Genomic DNA, 24,397 nt, shown 5'->3' with positions numbered 1-24,397 from the left:
GTTTTCATTTCCACCAAGGTTGACATAGGATGTTAATATGACATTGAAAACAAGTACAATGAACAAAAACAAGTGTTTGATACCGGCATAAAGAATATTTGAACCACAAGTAAAACATTTTGTATACTTTTAGAGAAAACTTTTTTTGCTTAACTATATATGAACAAGTCAGTAGAGAAGTTCAGCCAAGTTTTCTCTGAAATATTGACGAAAACATAACACTGAGTACGCCAAACGTCCCTGCGATAAAAAAGTAGAAATAGTGACTGATGCACGAACGAAGATAAATTGTCACTTGTTCAATATGCAAAGTACAAATTTACCGGTTTTAGGAAAGAATTGCGCAATTGATACGAGTAAGTATATTTTCCAGTTCTGTTTATGACTGGTGCTAAAAGTAGATCTGTACCTACGACTGATCCTTTTTGTATTTGCATGCTATATAATGGTTATAAGGTATCATGTTCGAAACTATAAATAAAGCTGACAGTTTGATCATGATGTACAAAGTGAAACAGAAGGGTGCAGGGTTAGATATCTTTAACAAATACTGAGTTACATGCGGTAAAAAGTCTCTATTTTGCCTTTACTCTTTAGATTACATAATGTGCAAGAAATGTAGGTAGGTTTTACTTCTGCCCCAAAGCTGTTGTTAAATGAAGTGTGGAAAATTTAAAACAGTCCCACAGGACTCAACGTTAATCTTTCAATGTTCGAATTAGAATTCTGTCTCATTAAATCCAGGCACCCAAAGAAATTGTATTCACAGTTTTGTTTTGTGTTTTGTAATTGTTTACCAATAGTTTGACGTTCCTATTATCAAAATTAATTGTATATGGAATTCTCTGCAAAACGGTTTGGACAGAAGCCATCACTTCGAAATTTGTCTCTACTTCAGCTTAAGGAAATATCATGAGCTATACACAATTTCTAAAAAACGGCACGATAAAAGTTGTTTAAATTTTGCATACAAGTCTGTCACTGGATACAATAGATTACAATTCTATATATTTTGTACATTTGAAATATTTACCATTAGGTGGGTCATACCTTAAATCCGTCGACGTGTTTCATATTTGAGTCCGTCTCACTTAGACAGAAGCAAACTCAAATTCTCTTTTGATTATAAAAATGGTTGTCCAAAAAACTTATTTTTTATGTCTATATCTCACTGCGAAGGTCAATTATTTACTTAGTATCTTTGCATCTACTTCATGATATACATTCAATTTGATTGAATGACACCGAAATGCTCATTACATGAATGTTAATTTAGTTTCAGTCATATGGAGTCAATGGAATTCTAAAAAGGTATTTTTTGAAGGTATTGTTGTTGCTTATGAAAGATTTTACTAATATGGTAAATGTGGGTGTATTATACTCCCTGTAATATTTTATATCCCTTGATGTATGTATATTAAAAACAAACACAAGAAAAACTTTTTACTTGGGTTAGGAAGTCTTGAAGAGCAATCTTTGTTATCTGAAAACATGGCCGGTCCTTTTTATTACATCATTTGTTTATATCTTCCGAAAAGCAGATGACATCCATAAATCATTTTGACTGGATTCGACAAGTATTTCAGATAAAAGCTAGATTAATTGTTCGATGTATTTCGTATTGCCCTGATAAGTCTGGACAAGAATCAAGCAAAACTGTCTAGCAATTTTACAAAGCTTTATAGAAACTAACACTCATGTAGTATTATTAAGGAAATACTGTCAGTTCCTTCTTATGATGTTGCTTTTTTTTCTGATGTTATTTCGCGAAAGAAGCCAGACGTTTGTGTGGTCATTTAAATTTCTGGTATATTATGTGTAATTAGCAATAACATTGAGCATCTCCAACAGTATTCTTGATAACACAATAATAGACACAGATAAACATCATTAACAGATTGTAGGCAGGGATTTGAATATTTTGAAATTTGGATGGAAAGTAATTGTACAGGCGTAACAAGACCAACAAAACAGTTATCCTTGAGCCAGATATTTCGATCTACACGTTTAATCTGTGAAAGATTCTGGCATACCATAATTTATTAATAAAGACTAAAAAATCAAAACTAATGGCTGTTTTCTTTAAAGCACTTTTTCTAATGTACATTATGCACTTACGCATCCATTTAAGAAATGAAATGTATTTTTTCGGTGTTCATGCGCAATAAACGACAGAATAGGATCAGCAAATCCATGAATCGCTTAATTAAAGTCCAAACTTGGTGGAACAATAATAAAACGATTTCACAACATGACTCTTGGGAGAGACGTATCTCAACTTGAATCGTCTTTTTATTAATGCAGCTACTGTTGGAGAAAGGGTTCTAACTTTGAAAATCATCCCTGAATCGGCATGCATGTTGTCAAAGTAATTGGGCAGATGACTCCTTACGATAACTATTACTTATTTGAGCGATGCAACTCGGGCGAACTTTCTGAGGCCGTTGTGGTCCTCTTCCTTGTACAGTAAGCGTGTTTACTTCAGCAGATCTCCATCATTCGTATATTGTATGTCGTTAACGAAAGCCTCATTTTCACTTTATTCAAGACTTAGTCTAAATATTTGATTCTTATAGTTTAAACAAGCAGCTACTAGTTCCTCGGTGAAATGTGGTTCAGTAATGTGTGGTAGTCTTTAAATAAACTATTCAAAACAATAATTACTAATTTCCATAGCAATTAAAAATAAATAAGATTCAAAGAGAATCGGGTGACCAGGTGTACCTATGACGTGTTCAAGTAATGCGCTGTGTGGCGGCAGTAAAAAGTCGCCCCGACTTCATCTCAGTGTTGTTATATTTTCTGGTCCTTCGGGATCATTGATTTATACTCATTTAGAATTGAAGATTGAATACTGCATTAGCCGGTGCTAGGGGGCGTGTGCAGTGCTGCATTTTCGATTACTGCTCATGAACAGACTCAGTCAAACAGTCTGCAATTTTCACTGTTTGCATTGTTCTCGGTGCTTCCGAGGGATCTATTTTCCAGTTTATATTTATTTCACAACAGTGGGTGTTAAGTGCTGTGTGGCGCCCTTAAAAAGTCGCCCCGACTTCATCTCAATGTTGTTATAATTTCTGGTCCTTCGGGATCATTGATTTCAACTCATTTAGATTTGAAGATTGAATACTGCGTAAGCCGCTGCTAAGGGGCGTGGGCAGTGTTGCATTTTTCATTACTGCTCATGAACAGACTCAATCAAACCGAGTCTGCAATTTTCACTGTTTGCATTGTTCTCGGTGCTTCCGAGGGATCTACTTTCCAGATTATATCAACGGTAGCACCACCGTTTTATCATTAACTCAAATAAGTGATAAAATCTTCAGGAATTAGAACACAACCAATCAAATCAAAAGCAGACTCGATCACAATAGAGTCAGTGTGTGAGATATAATTAAATAAGCATCAGCTTTATGCTTGCAGCTGGCTTAAGTGAAGTTCTGTTGTAACATCATTTCGATAAATGTTTAGATGGCCATAATAAGTAATAAAAAGAGGCAAAAATCGGTGCTTGAAGGCCATGTTATAATATTAATTAAAATCTTTATGAAGATCTCTGTAAGTCTAAGGGAAAACTTGACCTTAAAGCACGTTAAAACGGGGATATCCTGTGAATATTACAATTATAAAATCGAAAGAGAATATAACATATAAACAAGAATAAAATGTTTATAACATTTTAATAATAAATCATTAGAATACAATAAACACTTTTCGACATTATAGAACCGTCAATTAAACAGTTATTTCTCACTTGAATGCCTTTTCAATCATTTCTCCCGCAAATTTTCAAACTTTTCAGAAGTTCCATTATAACTACATAACAAGTTGCTCACTAGGGATTGCTGTTGTTATGCCTTCCAAACTTTGTAATCTAATATAGCTCTTCACTCAATCTAAACATTAATTTCATAGAATACAATTTTTTTTATATTTGATATACTAGATTTTGCTGTGAAACGCCAAATCTATTTGGTGTTTCACAGCAAAATCTATTAAGCCACATCACATGGACAGCAATATAATGCTTATAATGTACAATTTGCCTTGTAACTATGTATAGAATTCTAAAGAACGAAATACAACTTCAAACACCTGTTGTTAATCTTTTTCTTTTTCATCTTTTCTCTTCTTGTAAAATTGCGATTGTTATATATTCATTTTATTTGCATCATTTAATACCTTGGTTCTAAAGTAAAAACAACCTGAACATTAGAATCTATAGGAAAAGAAGGACTACGCGGCGCATTTGGAAAGTAACGAGACAAGTGCTATATCTTTCGGGTTTTTTTTAGTATGTACAACTTTTTTTTTTTTTTTTGGATTTAACGTCGCACCGACATATGATAGGTCATATGGCGACTTTCCAGCTTTAATGGTGGAGGAATACCCCAGGTGACCATCCGTGCATTATTTCATCACGAGCGGGCACCTCGGTAGAACCACCGACCTTCCGTAAGCCAGCTGGATTGCTTCCTCACATGAAGAATTCAAAGCCCCGAGTGAGGCTCGAACCCACATCGATGAGGGGCAAGTGATTTGAAGTCAGCGACCTTAACCACTCGGCCACGGAGGCCCCTGTACAACTTTTTATCTTGTCCCTTCAAAGTAAACTACCTGAGCTCAAACACACTTTTTTTAATCTTGACAATCCAATCAATCTCTAAAGTCTTCTTTGCAGACTTCTGGAGCTGTTTGATATTATGATGCCTCCCAGCTTATATTTTTCAGTCAAGGGAAAAAAAAAAGGCATTAGGATTAAAATCAAGTGCTAAACATTTACGTGGAAGCTGAAAAAATTCTTCCTTGAGAAAAGACTACGTAACAGCGTTGTCATGTAGAACGAAGGTACTTCATGAGATTTAAAAAGTACAGACAAATCTTATCGTCTAATAAGAGCTCAGAAATACACTTAGTTTGTATTTTGTTTTCACAAGAATGAGTTTGTAGCCTGGTGTTTTTCTTCGCGCATTTGTGAAGCGATGGTATCCATCTTGTATAAACTTACAGAATACTCTGTGATGCATTTTAACCAATTTAGTGTAAGCTGACTTCAGCCTGCAAGGACAGCGACCATCGTGGGCGGTTTAACTTGAACTATTAAACTTTTTAAACCATCAGTAAACTGTGCTTCTAACACGCCTTCATTTCCTAGCAAAACATGGCTAGTGTATGACTCACCTAATTTCAATTTCTGTAGGTAAAATGTAAGTGTTTTAAGTAATGTTTAATATGTATATATATGGATATGGGATGCCTAAATACTTTCCAATTGTCCCTCGTAAACTGAACTAATAGCTTCTGATCATGTCGTCAAATAACTATTTTCAACTATTATATCTTAACTTCTAGGCGTTATAACCAGGTTTTCAACGAAAACCTGAGTTATTAGATTGGGGTATGTCGTTGGTCGGGCGGGCGGGCGGATGGGCGGCGTCGTCAAACTGGTGTTTCCGGTCAATAACTTTTGTTTCGGTAAAGATATTTGAATAAAACTTGGTATGTATGTAGCTTATATCAGGACAAAGGCTGGGATTGATTTTGGGGTTTCTGGGGTCAAGGTCAAGGTCACTGTTACTTAAAATAGAAAAAGGGTTTCCGGTCAATAACTTAACTTAGGAATGAGCTATCATGATGAAACTTGGTGTATAGAAAACTTAATTATATAAAGTTGTAGCTTGGGATTGATTTTGGGGTTTCTGGGATCAAGGTCAAGGTCATTGTTACTAAAAAAAAGGTTAGGGTTAGGGTTAGGTTAGGGTTAGGGTTAGGGTTGTGCTTTAAAGTGGTGCTCTGTGATTCAGTATACTTTTTTATTCTTATGAAAAGTGTTGAAAACCTGGTTTCGTGGCATTGCCGCGTTTCTTGTATGTATTTTTTGTTTGATGAAGACACGATGATCTTTTAACTTTTATGCGTTATAGGTAATTCTTTTAACAAAGACACGATGATGCGTTATAGGCAATCATTTTGACGAAGACACAGTGATCTTTTGACTTCTAGGCGTTATAGGTAATTCTTTTGACGAAGACACGAGGATCTTTTGACTTCTAGGCGTTATAAGTAATTCTTTTGACGAAGATACGATAATCCTTTAACTTCTATGCGTTATAGGTAACGATAATCCTTTAACTTCTAGGCGTTATAGGTAATGTTTTTGACGAAGACACGATGATCTTTTAATTTCTAGGCATTATACGTAATTCTTTTGACGAAGACACGATGATCTTTTAATTTCTAGGCGTTATACGTTATACGATGATCCTTAAAGTTAATAACTGTATGCGAATGACGTTTTGAAAAACTTTTATCTGTAAATGACTTTCATTTTGTTTTTATTTATGTTTTAATGCATTGAAAGTTAGAAATCACAAATGTCATTTGAGCTCCAAATTCCTCGAATTTGTCTTTAAGGCAAGTTGTACGTCACCAGTCAATGTGTGTCATCATTTCGATGACATATTTTTGCCTGCATTGTTTGGTTTACACATCTTATTCTAAGTTGGTTTCATGGTATCAACGAGCAAATAAGTTCGGAGATTTGTTGAGAGCTCTGGCTTTATACCACAGATTTCCTACTAGTGTCTTGTTTACTAAGCCTTTCAGCATCCAAATATTCCCATTCTGCTCTGTTTAATAACACGCCATTCAACATAGGCTTGAACGATTTGTCGAACTTTACCAAACTCTGAAATAAAAGAAAGAATTCAAGTCACACAATAGAAACAATCTAACCTTGTATAAGGCATTAAATCAAATTGAACAGGTTCTGCTGATTGATTTCTATCTAAATGAAAGAGTTATACAGGCACGCACATTGCAAAACACTTTTTCATTTTAATTTTTCATTTGTTTGAGATCGCATCACAAATATTCAAATGCATAACAATACATCTGGTAAGAGCAGGTTATACCATGCTTTTGACTTACTAACTTAAAGTGCATGTATTAAATTACATTTGTCAACTTTTAATCGAATGTTAATAATGAATATTTAAGAAGAAAACATTTCTTGTCAATGTTGTGTATATATATATATTAATTAGAAGTATTCATATTTCTGTGTTCCCATTGTTTATAGCAACTTATAAAACTGGTAAGGTGCGGTTTACATTCATTTCACCACCATCTGTGAATGAGAAATTATTTTGCTGTCATTACCTATATTTGGTATTTGCCAATAATCTGCAGTTTTTGTTTATTGAATGATGTTTGTTCATCACTTAAATATTTAAATGTTACATCATCTACGAATAAACACTTTTATTCCTTTTCTGTTTATATAGTCCTTTACAGTTCCATAAGGCTTTTAGTTTTATTTTAAAAATAGATAATGCTGCTGTCCAAATAGAGACTACACATAACTGAATAGATAGAAAAACGCTATTCTCAATATTACACATGAAATTAGCCCGCCCGCTTAGCTCAGTAGGTAAGAGCGTTGGTCTACGGATCGCGAGTTCGATCCTCGGGCGGGGCGTATGTTCTCCGTGATTATTTGATAAACGACATTGTGTCTGAAATCATTAGTCCTCCACCTCTAATAATTCATGTGGGGAAGTTGGCAGTTACTTGCGGAGAACAGGTTTGTACTGGTACACAGGAACACTGGTTAGGTTAACTGCCCGCCGTTATATGACTGAAATACTGTTGAAAAACGGCGTTAAACCCAAAACAAACAAACAAACAAACACATGAAATTATTAAGTCAAGATCATAAAGGGATAAAATCAAAACAGTCCATTTTATAGTACTTTCTATTATGTTAATTATATAGTCAAACCTATGGCAATCATAAAACATTGGATTCAACCAGAAAATAATATATCTTATGTTCATAACAAAGATTGTGGCAGTCACATTTTAATCAAAGGCATTATGACCCTTTAATAATGTCATTTGTTTATTAGTATGACGCGTAACAAAACAATGTAAACGTACACTGGCGCACATACAAAGGATCTTAACATACTGAAGAAAATATATTTGCATTTAAATTTAAAAGTATAATGTAATAGAACTGACCTCGTATAAAGGTCTGCATATACCATCAATCCACCCAAGCTGGAGTGCCGGAAGTTGGTCTTGTTTTTCTCTGTCCATATGAGCCTGATAAATATATTAAACCGAATTAATTATTTGTTGTTATTTCATTATGGAATCATTTCTGCGGAAATACGAGAGACACTTCATTTTTTGTTGTTTGGAAATCTCTTTGTTTTTTTTTTTCAAATTTAAGACATATTAATATTAATATTTGATGGTCTCCTGAAATTCCAATAAAGTAAAAGTAAAATAATTGTAGTTCACTTACATTTATAGACTAGTATGATGTATGAATAAGAGGAAGAATTCGAACTTAATCATCTAGACTTGATGCGATCACTGGTACCAGATCAAGATGAAAACTTCAATTATACTTTAAACCATACCCCTATGTATCTTCAGAGAACCATGGAACTCAACAGGAAAATATACTATCCAATTTCAATCGCGTATTTCTCATCTAAAATGCAGTTCTGCGAATGATGACTATGCATATTGAACAAATCATCTATCTTCGCCTACATGTGCACACGATTTGTCGTCTAGACAGGAAATGTACTAGGGAACTTTATGCACTTTTTCGGCGACGCCGTCTAAATTCGTTTTCGTTACCTATGCCACGTGACTTCAGTTTGCAAATCAAACTACTTGATAACGCATTATAGATAATTTATCAAAATGGAAGATTTATGCAACGCTCTGCCTGATTGGACGAGAGTGTCAATTTCTTTCACTCTGTTGATTGTGCTACGCTGAGTGAAATGTAGACAAAGCGTTTATCCTAAACGACGCTGTTCACAGTTTTAAAGCTAACTTTGGCTCAGTATATTTAGCAAGAATATTGATATATCTCAAAATGATAAGTAATTTTAATAAATATGATAAAAACCTGTTCAAATACCAACATATATCAAATTAAAGAAAGAGCTGAATACGGTCTGCGTATCACATGAATAAGGGTGTGATAAGAGTCTTTTATGTAGAGAAGTGCTTTCTAAAAGATTTTCCTTGTTACAGTTGTCGTCTATATATGAAAAGGTTTCTTGCATTTGTGACTTATTCAGATTGCATATTAAAATGAGTACTTGTTTGCTTTGATATATTTGTTATAAATTATTTAACTGATTTATTAAATATGAATATTTTTCTTTAGTATGGTATGCAAATATTGAACTCAGTTGAAATCTGTTTTATTATATATATGCTATATAATGACTGAATCTCATTACACAGAAATGAAGGTACGCTGCATACAGTTTGTCTATGTGACATGACTACGGCCAAACTTTGCTTATGAAACAGAAATATTGAAATAATTACAATTGTATGTTTTGCTTGACCTTCACTTTTTTATAGGTGTGACGTCATTGTCCAAAGATTCATGAATAGCGAATATGCATTTGTTAAAGCGGGATCAGTTGGCCTATTTTAGAAATAAATAAAAATAATAAATAAAAAAATCCTTTAATTGATTTTTTCTCATGTATTCTAATCAAACTTGATTTGTAGCATCTTTATTAGGCCCGCAGCCAACTTTGTTCAGCTGGGATAACCCCTTTTTGGGGCTGCTAGAACTAAAACTAGAAATGCCTTTATACAGCGTCTCATGAACAGCTTGGTGGATCTTTGTCATATTTGGTCTGGAGCATCATTATAAGGTCCTCTTCCAAATTTATTTATATAGGAACTTGGGCCCTATTAGGCACCACTACAGCTAAAAGTAGATATGCCTTTCTTCGCATTAACCACTAAAATGTAATGAATTTTATCAAACTCAATGTGTAACAATATCGTAAGGTCTCCTGCTATTTTGTTACAAATGGGGATAGGGACCAATTTAGCTAAAAATATAAACACGTTTAATGACCTCTTCTCATGGACCGCTTCATGAATCTTCATCAAACTACTGCTGTAATTATTCGTCTAAGGATAAACGAAACAAAATTGCAACCCTACAAAACCTTTGCGAAAAATTAAAAGAGAACCATTTAAATTGTTAAAGTGCGGTATTTAGTTTTGCAATTTGAAAAATGTTTGATGAAAGATGAATGTTAGATGAAAAATTCATAAACTTCTTTCCTTATTACAATTCGCCGACCATCATTTTTAAAGATATTTCTTGTTTCTATTACGTTGAAAAAAAGTATTAAACACGGTCGGGTAGTGCATCTGCAATAAAAGCCAATGGGAAAATGTGACTGTACGATGAAAGATGAATTATCCGTTGTTAAATGCATTTGTCGACTTGTGCGTTTTAGGTGAGAAATGAACGACTGAAATTGGCTGTGTATTCTCCCGTTGCCATGATTCTCATAGCATTCCTAGGGATAGAGTATAATATTTACAGTAACTTTTCTTTCTGGTCTGGCGCCAACGGATAAAGCAAGAAACAAATAAACTTCAGATTTCAGTGTGTCACACCGACAGTGTGATATACCTATATGGAAATTCCATGACTTCGAATAACTCAGCACAAACTCCGCTTTCATTACAGTAAGCCAGTCAGCTGACTCGAGAAAGATTGGTGGCTCCGCCAACCTGCCGCAGCTTTGCCCGGAAGGACACTTACAGTCCTCTTTCCTCCATTACATATGAAAGTCGCTATTGTGCCGGTGTGACAACCACAAGCAAAAACGTAAGACTATGCACTACTGGACATGATTAGGAGAGTGATGCATCCAGAATCTGACTTACCTGCGGCTGAATTTTTAATTCCGATTTTTCTTTATCTCCTTGATCAAAGAACTCTGTCATTACAACATCAGCTACCTAGAAATAAATCAAATTACGAAAACTTTTTTCAAGAACCACTTAACAAGAAAAATACCAGACTGTAGTAAAGAATACTAATTTTTTGTCTACCTAGCGGGGAAAGAATACATTTGTCCGAGCACGTGCCAGGGAAAGATATTCGGAAATACCTAGTCTAAAATAGCGTGCATTTAGATGATGCAACATAAAACTGGCACTATTATGACGTCATAAACTATATAAATAATGCCAGGAAATACCCAGATCTATTTTGAACGAGAAAGGTCTAACATGTCTTCCTGTGTAAGACAACTGTTTTTCCAACCATCGGGGACAGCTTGGATAACATACCTTGCTAACGCTCGTTTTTTTTTTCACACTGTTTCTTGTGTAGGAAAAACACCTCTTATACAGACAGACATGTAATATTCTTATACCCTGATTTACATTTTTCACATTCACGGGCGATGAACGGATTCCAGTTTTACAGTGTTGAAATGTTTCCATGTAGTCCGACGTCTAATAGATTTCATGTGTCCATATTCTAGTCTTTTATAAACAGGTATTTGTCTTAATAGAAAGGTTGCAAGGCTTATTAAAGCCCCATTTTCAATCAGGTATTTTTCTTGATGTGTCCCACAGATCCTATGACAAGTTTTTGTGGTCTATAAACTAATATTTGTTTGTTTTTCTCTCGATAGGTGACATGGCTATGTAGACTCCTAGTACATTTTTCTACAGTCCCACTATCTAGTAATAGAAAGCTACGTACCTTTCTCGGTACGTCCCATGGTTTAGTAATTGCCCCTATATAACATGTTGTCATCAGAATACTCCTGAAGATCTCCCTTAGTACCTTATCATCCCAGTCTATCCTTCCTTCCTCAACCATGGCAAACCATTTCTCCCGTACTCTGGTAATATGATTAATAAATGGCTTTGAATCAGTTTTATTTAATTTAGAAACCCATTCTATAACTGAGTTGGACAAATTTTCTTTTACTGTTTTTTTTTTTAATTGACTAAGAAGCACCCAGTATTTCGTTTAAAATTTTAATGATGTCAATGGATAAATTAAATGGTGTGTAAAGTAAAATATATCAAGAAAGAAGTGTATGACATTTCTGGCACAATTTTGATTACATTTGTAAGTAGGATTTATTACCAAGCAACCATGTGAGTATTTCAGCACAATCAAAAAAGCTTTTTTATATTCTCTCTATCCTCTACAACAATACAGCCAGTTTCCAACTGGACGATTTATACAGTAGGAAAATTTCGAGTACCTTATACGGGGGTTAAAATTGTAAAGTAAAATAACTGTTTAAGCATGAGAAACTGTGCATACTGTATATGCAATGTGAGATCTGTTGCTAGTATTGCATGTTTCAGTACGTTGATCACACTCTTCAGAAGAAAGGTTGCTGAAAATGTTTGCACTCTGTATAATATTACCATAAATATATATGATTCAGGGCACATTAGTTATGCATGTAGTTAAAACATATCATACATTTGAAAATGAAGAAATATGATAACTGCTATCATATCAGAAAGATGACGTGATCTAATATATCGTGATTAAATTATTATAACACGGAAGTCATATTTTTTATATTTCATATACAATGTAATGATCTAACAGAATTTTTATTATTAAATATTACAATAAATACTAGAACTACCGATTATTTATTCCACAACACTACTTTGGATGTCATTTTATATATCTATCTTCACATGATTGTTTGTAACTCAATACACTACTAATTAACATAACTTTTATCATATTGTCTTCCATAAACGATACAGTAAAACGCTATGAAATATCAAGTGCCAAGAAATTTCAAACCCGTGAATGAATGGTGGTAATATTATTTGGACATATTTGTAGTTCTGCAGTTCAACCTCAGGCTAACAGGCAAAAACAAAAAACTTGTTTCTGATGTAGAGATTAATGAAAATCTGTACAAAAGAACAGAACCGTTGAATGACTGTATTTATGAGTTTGTTCGGGTTTAGTGTCTTTTCAACATTTTTCAGTCAAATCAACGACGGTGTCTACTTGCAGCAGTGAGCAGGATGTCCAGCTTTATAGTGCTTGCCTCATGCTGTATACAGGTGAAATGATACCTTACCCAATTACATTACACTGACGCCGGGCTGGCCAGTCCTATAACTATTATCTTAGTGCTGGGCGTCAGGCAATGAAGCCATTAGAGTAAGTAGCATTTTACATCTTTGGTACGACGCGGCCAGGTAACAATCGTATGACCTTTAAACTGTCATGGTATGTTTACTTTGCACACTGTACGCATGACGTTGCAACGCATCCTTGACGTTGAACTGTGTGAATGATGTTACAAGGTATACCTGACGTTGAACTGTGTGAATGACGTTGCAAGGCGTACTTGACGTTGAACTGTTGACGTTGTTGCTCTTGTAATATGGGTTACAATTTCCACTGTTTGCATTGTTTTCGGTGCTTCCGAGGGATCTACTTTCCAGATTTTAATTACATTCGAAACATTACTTTAAAATAACATATGATAAATATACCCTTGACTTGTGAACAAAACTTTTACTTTTCAGGAGTTGAGAATTCTGTCCTATGTTAGAAAAACTTAACTATTTTCTTTGTATTTATTCATTCTCTTTGTTTGCTATATATTTTTATGAACAAAAATTGAAATGAACGTGGGTAGTTTATGTAACATTTGTCATTGACATGTTGTTTTCCGGTATCTTTTACCGGGATTATTTTCTTGTTGTTTCAATGTTTCTTTTTGTTTATTGATGCTACGCACGCAACCTCTTTTTAGTGTTCTTTAAGTATTAATTCCCCTTGCTGCTCATGCTAAACAGGATTGCTACAAATATTATCAAAGACGTACATGCATGCATGGATTTAAATGACATGTTTGTTATCACGCAAGATTGATTGTTATCCTATTTCTTCCTGCCAGGAGGAACGGAAGATTGATTGTCGCCAATAGTGATGTACTGATTAAATAATGTACATACGCATTATTACTAAATAGTTTTATGACGTGACCGTCAAAAAACATTTCAGTCTTTGGAAAATAAATCTTGAGAATAATCTATGTTTATATTGACAAACATATTTTGTGATCAATCAATTAATTTTGTGAGGAAACTCATTTTTATTAGTTACAAATACAAAAATAAAAAATATGAACATTCGCATTACGCCGAAATTGACAGAAATTTTTATCAAAAAAGTTTGGATATTTTTGCCTTGGTTTTGTGTCTAATTGTTATTGTGATTCATAAACAACCGATTTATTCGACAATGTGAATTGATCAATCGACCTCGAATGCTTTTACTGAATCTAAAAATAATTCTTAGGATTTTAGACTTTAACGCAAACTGATTTGAACATGTATAGAAACAGTTTCAGTTTGTTGAATATATTTGATTGCCCTAATGCATTTAAACTTTACCGTCGCAAATGATGCTGTTTATAGAACAATTATTGCAATATCCTTAATTTATTTGGAAAGAGTGTCGCGAATAATTAAAGTCGCAGCAATGATTAAAATACCTCGGCATTCATGATTAATCTTTGAATGATTTCTGCTGCTATCATTACAAATGTAAACATTCTTAAATAAGTGCAGTTTTGGTAGTATGATGCATTACAAGTCTGCAAAGGCATTTAATTGTCAAGAAATTAGTAAATAAAAACAATGCGACAAATAATTTCTCAAATCAAGAAAATTCGAGACGAAGTTTGGACTTTTTTGTGAAAAAAAATATATTGAAAAAAACAGGACATTAAAAACATTCAGCGAAGAAAACATGCATGCCATCAATATTTGATAAGATAATAAAATATGAAGAGGACACAAGTCGTCTGCTTTTCTACCTATCCATAGTGACTTGTCAGATGATAATGCGTCATTGCTTCTCTCTATTGCTATATAATTCCAATATAAATCGTCGTCTGTACTAAAACGGATATTAATTTCTGGAAGCAATTATTATCATAGAAGATATCGAAATAGATATGTATTTAGGAATTCTCAGACCGTCTGATGTATAAAGCACAGTGCAGTTTCTATATCTAATATTGGTGGAAATATAAGACAATCATTTTTCTTAAAGCGTATATAGCAATGTAGGCTTTGACCATATATTCGATCAATTGTTAGGTCCATCATTCAATGTTGCTTCTGTGCTAACATAAATTTGAACTATAAAATGTAATAAATTATAAACTGTTATGTTTTGAAACGTTTCTGAAATAAATGCAAGTTTTAGATAACAATTAAATAAAGTGTGTAGAGACTATATAATATGATGCTGTCAAACTAATAAATTGAAAGTTTTGCCTAGGAATAAGACCCAACTGTTTTGTTGTGGTATGCAAACGTAGAGTTAAGTACACGTATGTCATCATTTCAGTGTTAATAACATGTCAAGAGGAGACCACCCATCTGGTTACATCGAAGGCATTGTGACATTACAGAGAAAAGAATACCCATATCTTTGCCAACTGTCTCAAATATCTTCTACGATGGAATGCGAACCTGCATTTTATCAGAATTGGTCTCTAACCATAAAGCACTTAAATTTCTAACGGCCTTTTTTTCACTGCTAGTGACAAATAAAGTTCTGTCCTATAGGTCTGAAATATGTGCATAGCCGAGCTGCTAAAATACTATGTAGTACGCATACGATAAAATAATATTGTGTATATGGTTTGACTTCACACTTTTTTGTGCTTAATCTCTGATTCCCGGAAGGCCAATTTAAATTTGACTTAAACACTTAATAAAGCTATCGCTTGGCGGGAAAATCAAACCCAAACCACAGTGACATTTATTTTGAAAAGAAGTGAACGAACAATTTCTAAAACGAAACGGAGCATAATTCAAAGAAACCGACGAAAAAATCACAATTACCATACGACTACAACGAAAAATATTCTACTAGATTTTAGCTCAGTTTTAGATCTTTACTCGATACCTATTGTATTAACATGATCTCGTCAAACAAGTTGAATTTAGGCTTAGTGTGTGGTTGCAGAATACTGATTATCTGTTATCACAGTTGTTTAGTATATTCTCACATGTATATCTTATGTTAAAATCCCTTTTTAAACGTTTAATATGTATCCATTTGAAGACTATACCATTTCAAGCACAATGCAATATTTTCTTTCATTATATCTCTTTTTGTGTATTTATTGTTAAAGTGCTTCGTATTACTATAGTTTAGATCAAACGCTTTTTTAATTAAGAGTTTTTTAAAAATCAGACTATACTAAAATAATCAGAAATTACTGAAGACAACGTCAGAGATGATAACTTGATTACTCTAAAGTAATGCTAAGTACTATTGTTACATGTATCTAAATAGTTTTCTTGACGTCAATGTAGGGAAAATACGTCATTGTGACCTTTAGTTAATAAAAGATAATAAATAGGCTGTTAAAGCATCTTTCCTTTTAACTGATTCACCAACAGTAATCATTACAAACACATTTATGATTATTTTATAAATCCTTCTGGTTTAACACGTCAACTGCGAAATAGAAGCTCCTAATTTCCATAGGGTCCTTTAAACATTGAGATGAAATAGTTTCAGTTAGACCGCATATCAGTTTTTCATCGTTTAAATCTAATGAAATGTTACACGCATGAAATACTTAAACTTAATTCTATATTTTTACCAAAATATAAAGCATTTTTTATTCAGAGGCATGATAAAAATTATTCCCGGAAGAAATAGACCATTTCACGAAGTATATGCGCATGCGCAAACTGATTACCGTTAATCCGTGAATTAACGTGATTAAACGATAAGACAAAAACTGGGGGCTAAGAGATAGATAGATATATAGATAGGTTATGTACAGCGTGTTAAGTTTGAGACAGTTTTCTTCATTTTTGGATCGAACTACGTTGAGAATAAACAATGAAATAGTCTGTATAGCTGAACGCTTTACTTAAATGTCTTACGATAGCTGACCAACCGGTGCATCTGTAGTTTATTGACAGTTGTAATGAGCGGGAATTTCAAACACAAGTTTCGTCCTTAATAACTTGTTTAATAAATAGCAAAAGTTGATCTTCACCCGATGTACAATTATTGAAAAGGTCAAATGCACACTTTTTACGCAAAAGGCGTCGAAAAATCACGTTTTAGCCTAGTAAATAGTTTTGACGGTGCTGTTTTAACAGCGATTAATTTAGTTTCGGGCGCCCATTTCAATCAAAATTTATTTCATTTATTATAACAGGATCGTTGAAACCTATACGGTAATGTAATTTTCAAATATGTACTCCGACTATTCGCCGAAGGAATTCTTACTTTATGCAAAGACCATGCCAAAATCTTTCTACGAAATTATTTTTTTCGAACGGAATGACTAAGTAATGTGTAAAAACCATTCCATAGAATTAAAAAAAACTAAACTCATAATACAAATTTATTTTACTGTAAAATGAGAGATAAAATGCGGGGTCTCCGACTTTGTTTTCGCTGTATTGTCTTCAATTTTCCCCTACCATCCTTTTCGCGCGAGATTTAGGGAAAAATACAAACAACAACACAAATTTCATTTTAAGCGTACTTCAATTTTGTTAGCAATTCTCCGATTTCTTTCCGATTTTTATTGTCACACTTGTATGCCTGAAATGCATGTTACACACACAAAAAAGCGTAATGAAAAAATGATACTTTTTTATTAAACATTTTACTGCTCGTTCCCTCCTCCATAGAGTTTTAGAAATTTTCTGAAAATGATCCCGAGATGTTTTTGAATAGAATAAGACAACAAAACTCCTTGACTACCGGGTTAATTTTCACGCTACAGTGCTAAGAAAAGTAGGAAGTTTAAGGAACTTTAAACATGTCTTTTTTCCGCATTTTCCAACCAAGTTCATATTGTCTGTTTGTGGAATTTATTGATTTATTTGCAGCCTTTATTGTACGGCTTGTAGCGTTATTAAATAGTACGTTTTTTTTTTTTTTTTTTTTTTTTTTTTTTTTCGTATTAAGTTTAAGCCCGTTTCAGCTGTTTCATAAATAACTAAATGCAGTTTTCTCTGTAATCTGGAGATGTTAGTTCGGGCCCCAATATCCTACAGCACTGCATGAATTGTGAAAGATGTAAATTTCTCACGGAGAGTACCTACTGGTTAGAAAGGTTGTGTAAGCAAACCGCCGTAACAAGGTTGTTGAGAAACGGCGTAAACCCAACACAAATAATGGACATCAAATGGATAAGTACAATTTTCTATTTATTTTATGTCCGTAAACTTTTACGTCTGACATTAACTTCATGTCGTTTTGACTGTGCATTTCGACCAACTTATAAGGGAATAATTATTGTTTGTTTAGGGTTATACACCCGTTTTCTTCAACATGTTATTTATTTATTTTTTTGCAGTCACTAAACTATTTCCACAGTAACTTAAACTTGTCCCATTGATAAATAAATAATACGGATAGAGTGGCCGTACCAGACACCAAACATGTGATCGCTCGACTGACGGGCGAACGATCCAACCAGTGTGTAATTCTTGACTGGATGAATGAGACAAAGACTATTTTTAAGAGTCATTTGTATTTAAAGTTTTAAAACTGGAATTATTTAAAATCTAAATTGCACGTATTTGTTAACAATGGTTTAAAATGTTCATTTAAAAAGTCGAATGTTAAATTGTGGGAAGGACTTATATACCGATTATTTGATATAACTTGTAGCCTGACTCAATTTCTTTTTGTTGTTGTTGTTTCATTTTGTTCTGTGTTAAAATGATATGCTTGTATTATTTTATGTATGAAACAAAAAGCAATCAAATATAATGATTAAAATAAGAAAATGAAGTAAGCATGTAATTGTTTAAACGCGAAAGTCCATTGTTTTTTTTTTTTTTTTTTTTTTTTTTTTTTTTTGGGGGGGGGGGGGGGGGTGCCTTTTTGTTTTGCCTTTTGTTAGCGCTTCTTTAAAATAGACTCTTAGCAGTGACACGGGTTCTAAAATTTTTGCATAATATTCACGTTATTCAAATCTGATAAAAATGAAATACACATACTGATAAAAACGGTGGAAGGTTTTATCTGAATGTTCGATATGAATACGGTCAAATGCTGACAAAATCATAACCATATTTTTACTCTGAACAGTCAGATAGGACTTCAGTTTTCCTATGTCAATATCAGCCGAATCAATAAACCACTGAAGTGAAAAAACCTTTTCCCCCGATTTATGCAACAGGAAACTTTGTTGCAAAAATCGATAAATAACTGAAGAGCCCCCAGTTTTTCAAATCTCGTTGCGTCTCGAGAATTCTCGCTTAGAATGCGTCTACCGATCAAGACTTTTCCAATACTTAGACGCTTGCCGTGAAATGGTCTATTAAACATACTTTCCGACCTTGTATTATCAGATCACGTGTTACCCTTATTACTTTTGACATTAAATTTGCTTTGAGATATGTTAAACAACGACAATTTATTGAGATTACGATGATAAAGTTGAAATTTTCTGTAAACAACTCTAACGTTATCTGTAAGTGCTGTTTTTTATATTATGTTATATTGCGTCATATATTCAATATGTGTTGCTATCAACACACATACGTTATTGCTGTGACGTATCAGCGTTATTTGCATACTAGATATTCTGGTGGATGTTGCAAAAAGGCAAAAGGTAGGTGGGACTATCCGATTCGTTGTTCTTGATGTGCTGATTTAGCTCCAGTTCCTGTCTCCGGAAAAAAATAGTTTTTAGGTCTTAAGGCTACAGTTCTCCATTTCATTTCATACCGAATGAGTTTGTCAAAATTGAAAGATATAACAAATGTTTGCCTGCACTTACAATAATAGTGGAAAAGGTAGTGGTTTAGTCTCGGCTGTAAACAAACACAGTGAGAAAATTTGTCACTATAGAAATAAATTATAAAGATTGAAAATTTTAAAATAAACACTGCATCCATATGTGTAATCAAAACGTTTGACTTAGATGCACTATAAATCGGACTAGTCGTATTTCAATGAATATAGTCTGATATTCCCAGACATTGTCATCTAATAACGCCTAAAATCAAATACTCTTTAAACAATATATTTATAGCTTAATAATGTTGCGATATTTACTCTCTCAAATTTTATTTTATTACTTTATAGAATTACACCTGCGCACAACTGTTATAGCGGATATTAAATTCATAAAGTAAAGATAAATTCTGAATAATAATTGTAGTATTTAGTACTTCAACGTCAGAAATCTAGACACGGACATGTAATCCATAGAAAGGAGATGTTGCGTTTACAAAATGAATTTCATCATGAAATTATCCAGACCGTAGACGCCATGCTTTGAAGATCTTCGTAAATGAACTAGTCTTCAGGAAAACAAACAAAACGTTATCTTTTCGTAATTCATCGATATTGTCTCAAAAGTCTAACTCATTACCATTTCTGAAGTCAAGGACAAATTTTCCAATAGAAAAGCAATAGCAATATTCTGAAAACTCGAAATTGTTATAATTTCTGTTCCATCAATTTCTCTCACAGAGTTCCGCGTAAATAAGATTCTAGTGTTTTATTCGCTAAAATCAAAAGTCCGTATTTTTTAACGTAGAAAGTATACAAGCAAGCATACTAATATTTTGATAAGTATTTTGAATCCTATCTCTACACAAATAACAGAAAACTACATAAACATATAGATAACTACAGGAAGAACCATTTGACCAGGGCTTCAGTTTTTAATAGTATTTCCAGCTTGAAGGAACCATTTCGCAAATATAGGGACACTGGTCGTGACTTACGCATTTCAGTAATTTCTAAATATTGTATAGACTGTTTGTGTATTTTTTGTTACAAATAAACAGTATATTCAGAATAAAAAAATGACGTTACGCTGTAAAAAAACACCTTTATAAGGTCACTAATAGTAATGTTTACAAAATGGCCTTTGCTTGGTATATTCTGAAAGGTAACCGTGTTTTGCACTATTTTGCAAATTTTAAACAACTTTTACCGTGCCGTTTTTTATAAGTTTTGAATAACTTATGGTATCTTCTCAAGCTCAAGTAGAGACAAATTTCCAAGTGAAAGCCACTATCCAAAACGTTTGCAGAGAACTTATTTTACCATTAATTCCAATAAAAGAAACATCAAACTATTGGTAAACAATTATAAAACACAAAATAAAAATGTCAATATCATTTTTTCTATGGTGTCTCAAGTAAACGGATTTAAGGAGACAGAACTCATACTTCAACATTGAAAAAATAAGGTCGAATGCTGTGTTTCTGTTTTGAATTTTGCTTTGTTCATTTAAAAATAACCTTATGGCAGACGTAAAACCTACCTAAATTTCTTCCGGAATATATAATCTAAGAGTGACAGCAAAATAGAGAACTTTCACCGCGTGTAACTCAATATTTTTAAAGATGTGTAACTCTACCCCTTCTGTTTAAGTAGTAAATTCACTTTGAACACCAAGAAATTGCTTATAAGATTCATCTTTTTCCATTTTTGTACAAAAAATCAATAATAAGTCTTAAAAGAAGTAAAAACTTACTAGAGAAAAGGAAAATAAGGAAAAAAAAATTTGGTCCCAGTAGGGCTTGAACCTACGCACCCCCTAAGAATAGCAGTAAAAGTAGGTTTATGGTAGGAAATGAATACTCTTCAAAAAGGATGTTCTCTATTAGTGATCTAATACCTTAAGTCCTATTCTATCCAGTCAAAGATAGTCAAGGCTGACAAGTTTAAAAGTGACGAATAAACTTAATATTTTATCTTTAAAATGACATTGAAATCTAGTATACTTTTGTATTGAAACCAAAACCCAATTACAATGTATGTCCTATCGGTCTATCTATATTCCGAAATTGCCAACGGTAAAAGCTGTTCTAGAGTGTCTGACTAAAATCATAGCAGGAAAATATATGGCATGCAATATTTGATTGTCTAATTTTCTTAAGGCGTATCTTCAGCTATTCAATAATTCATATTATTAACTCTAGGGAGTTTGATAGTATAATTTATGTGAAATCTAAGCAGATAATCTTTAGGATGGAGAATAGAACCCGTCCTGTTTCGTCTTCAGAGCATTGATAAGAAGATTTTGATACAAAACATAAATGCTGAGAATGATACTGTAGATTCTGTAATCATTCTTTTTTTCATTGAATTTCTTAAAGTAAGCTGCTTAATGTACATATACGTTTCTTCAATGAGTAATCTTAAAATGTCTCTTAAGGAAATAATTATGTTTATTTGAAAACTTTGTTTATAGTTCTGATTGAAAACCTTTTTCCAAGAGAAATACAACAGGATCTGTGTTGTGGGCAGGATCACGATCTCTTTTTGGACCAGAATTCAAATTTTACACTAAACAAAATGAGAACCGCACACGATATTACATGCCTAGCAAATAAAGGACCACTGTGGCAAAAGTGTTTGTTGCTATATTGCAGTGAAAATATATCTGTGCAATAAGCTTATGAACTTAATAAGAGGAGCTTCTTGGCCGAATTACTCCAGTTGTCCGGACAGGATGGTGGTCTCAATTCGGACAAATATTGAAGTTCTACACCGGACAAAGCGGGAACCGCACACGATATTACAAGACTTAGTATTATCGGGTCATCGTGGCTTAAGTATTTTTCACTATATTAAAATAAAAAGTTATCGTCATATTAAGCTTGTGGGATAAATAGAGAGCTTCGCTGCCAAATCGTTTCTGTGGTTAGGGTAGGATAATGGCCTCAGTTCTGACAACAATTTAAGCTTTAACCCGGCAAAGTGAGAACCGCGCCTTGGTAATATGGACCACTGTGGCAAAAGTGTTTGTCATTCAATTGCAATGAAAATATGTCTGTGTATTATCTCGTCAACGGTAATAAAAAGGGTGTTTGGCTGCCGAGTCTGTTCTGTGGCTGCGCAGGAAGTCGGGCTCAATTTGAACCGCACACGATATTACAAACCTTAGTAATTATACTAAGACACTGTGGCTAAGCTGTTCGTTGCTCTGTTCCACTGAAAAAAAAAATATCTCTTTATATCTCTGTATTTAGCTATTGAACTACAATTAGAGATGCATCGCTGCCAAATCGGTGCAGTGGTTAGGGCAGGGTGATTGGCTTCAGTAACGTTCTCAATTTCTGACATTTTTTTTTAAATCCGAACAAAATAAGAAACGCACACGATATTATACGCCTTTCTAACATTGGGCCACTGTGACTAAAGTCTTTGTTGTACTACTGCAATAACCCTCACACCACTAGCACCGAGTTTCGCAAAGCCTTATCTTTTAGAAACTTTGAATTGACTCCATGATCCTAAAGGACCAGAAAATATAAGAAAACCTAGTCCAGGTACGGAGAGTCCCATTTTTATTAAAAACAGTTTGAAGCTAGTGTAATAACGCTTTGACGTTGACCTCGTTTTAAATATAGAAGAAATTGGTTGAATTTACTTAGTCTATTTCAGGTAAAAATAACAAGAAATTTTGGTGTTTCGGCTTGAAAAGCTTACATGTGATAAAAAGAACATTACATTTGTGTCTTTCCACATTGAATTTATTAAACTCGTTTAATAAATTTGATAAAATGCTCGGCATAGCCTCGCATTTTCTTATTTTTATTCAACACGTTTTATAAATGCAGTATGAAAAGATACCCGTGTAATTTCCTCTATTTAAATATATTCATTAAACATGTGTATATACTTTAAAGCATGTAGATAAGAATATTGATATCACGGATTTGCTTGATTTTTTCTCACTTTTTTCCACAAGTTAAACACTACTTCATGCGTCCGTTGCTCTCTGTAGAAAAGATTTTTTTTCTCGAATAATTTTCTTCATTTGCATACGTCTTGTCATGTAAGTCATCTCTTTCATTAATGATTTAGTCGGACGGAAACCTCTAGAGAATTAAATGTCAAATTACCATTAATCGTCCGACTATATTTAATAAAATATAGGAATTATTCCATAGTATAGTATTTTTGTCTATAGTAGGGTAATTACTTAGTAGGAATATAAAAAAATAAAGCTTTACAGAAAACCACTTTGCAAAGCATATGGCGGTATATAATCTGTATATGAAGTAACCCCGATAGCTTACGACTACGGCATATGTTGGTTCCTAGACTTACACTTGGTGATACTACCAAAATAACAAATATGTTTTAAGAGTACGTATTTGTATACGGAAACTGTATGGATACTGATTTAGTAAATTGTATACAACTTTCCAAAAAATAAATATTTTAGTTTTCAGTTATATTAACTTAGGACTTATTAGTTAACTAGTCAGTATTAGCAGTAAGAGCTTAGACATACTTGTGTCTGCCTATAAATAAACACGATTTGGTTTCAACTTGTCAATTTGATTTCTTGATAATCTTGAAATAACCATTTGAAACGTTTTCCTTAAAGTTATCATAGGCAGGTGTTGGAAATGGTATTAACACAGGGAGATAAATGTAGCTGCCTTTTTACCGGCGGCCAACCACATTCTGGACATTAATACGGAATTTAATCAAGAACACATGAATATGCAACTTTTTATTTATCTCAATATTCAAGTTGTCAACCGCATG

The sequence above is a fragment of the Mercenaria mercenaria genome, chromosome 10, assembly GCF_021730395.1.
Source record: "Mercenaria mercenaria strain notata chromosome 10, MADL_Memer_1, whole genome shotgun sequence".
Lineage (NCBI taxonomy): Eukaryota > Metazoa > Mollusca > Bivalvia > Venerida > Veneridae > Mercenaria > Mercenaria mercenaria.
This window is presented reverse-complemented; position numbering follows the sequence as displayed.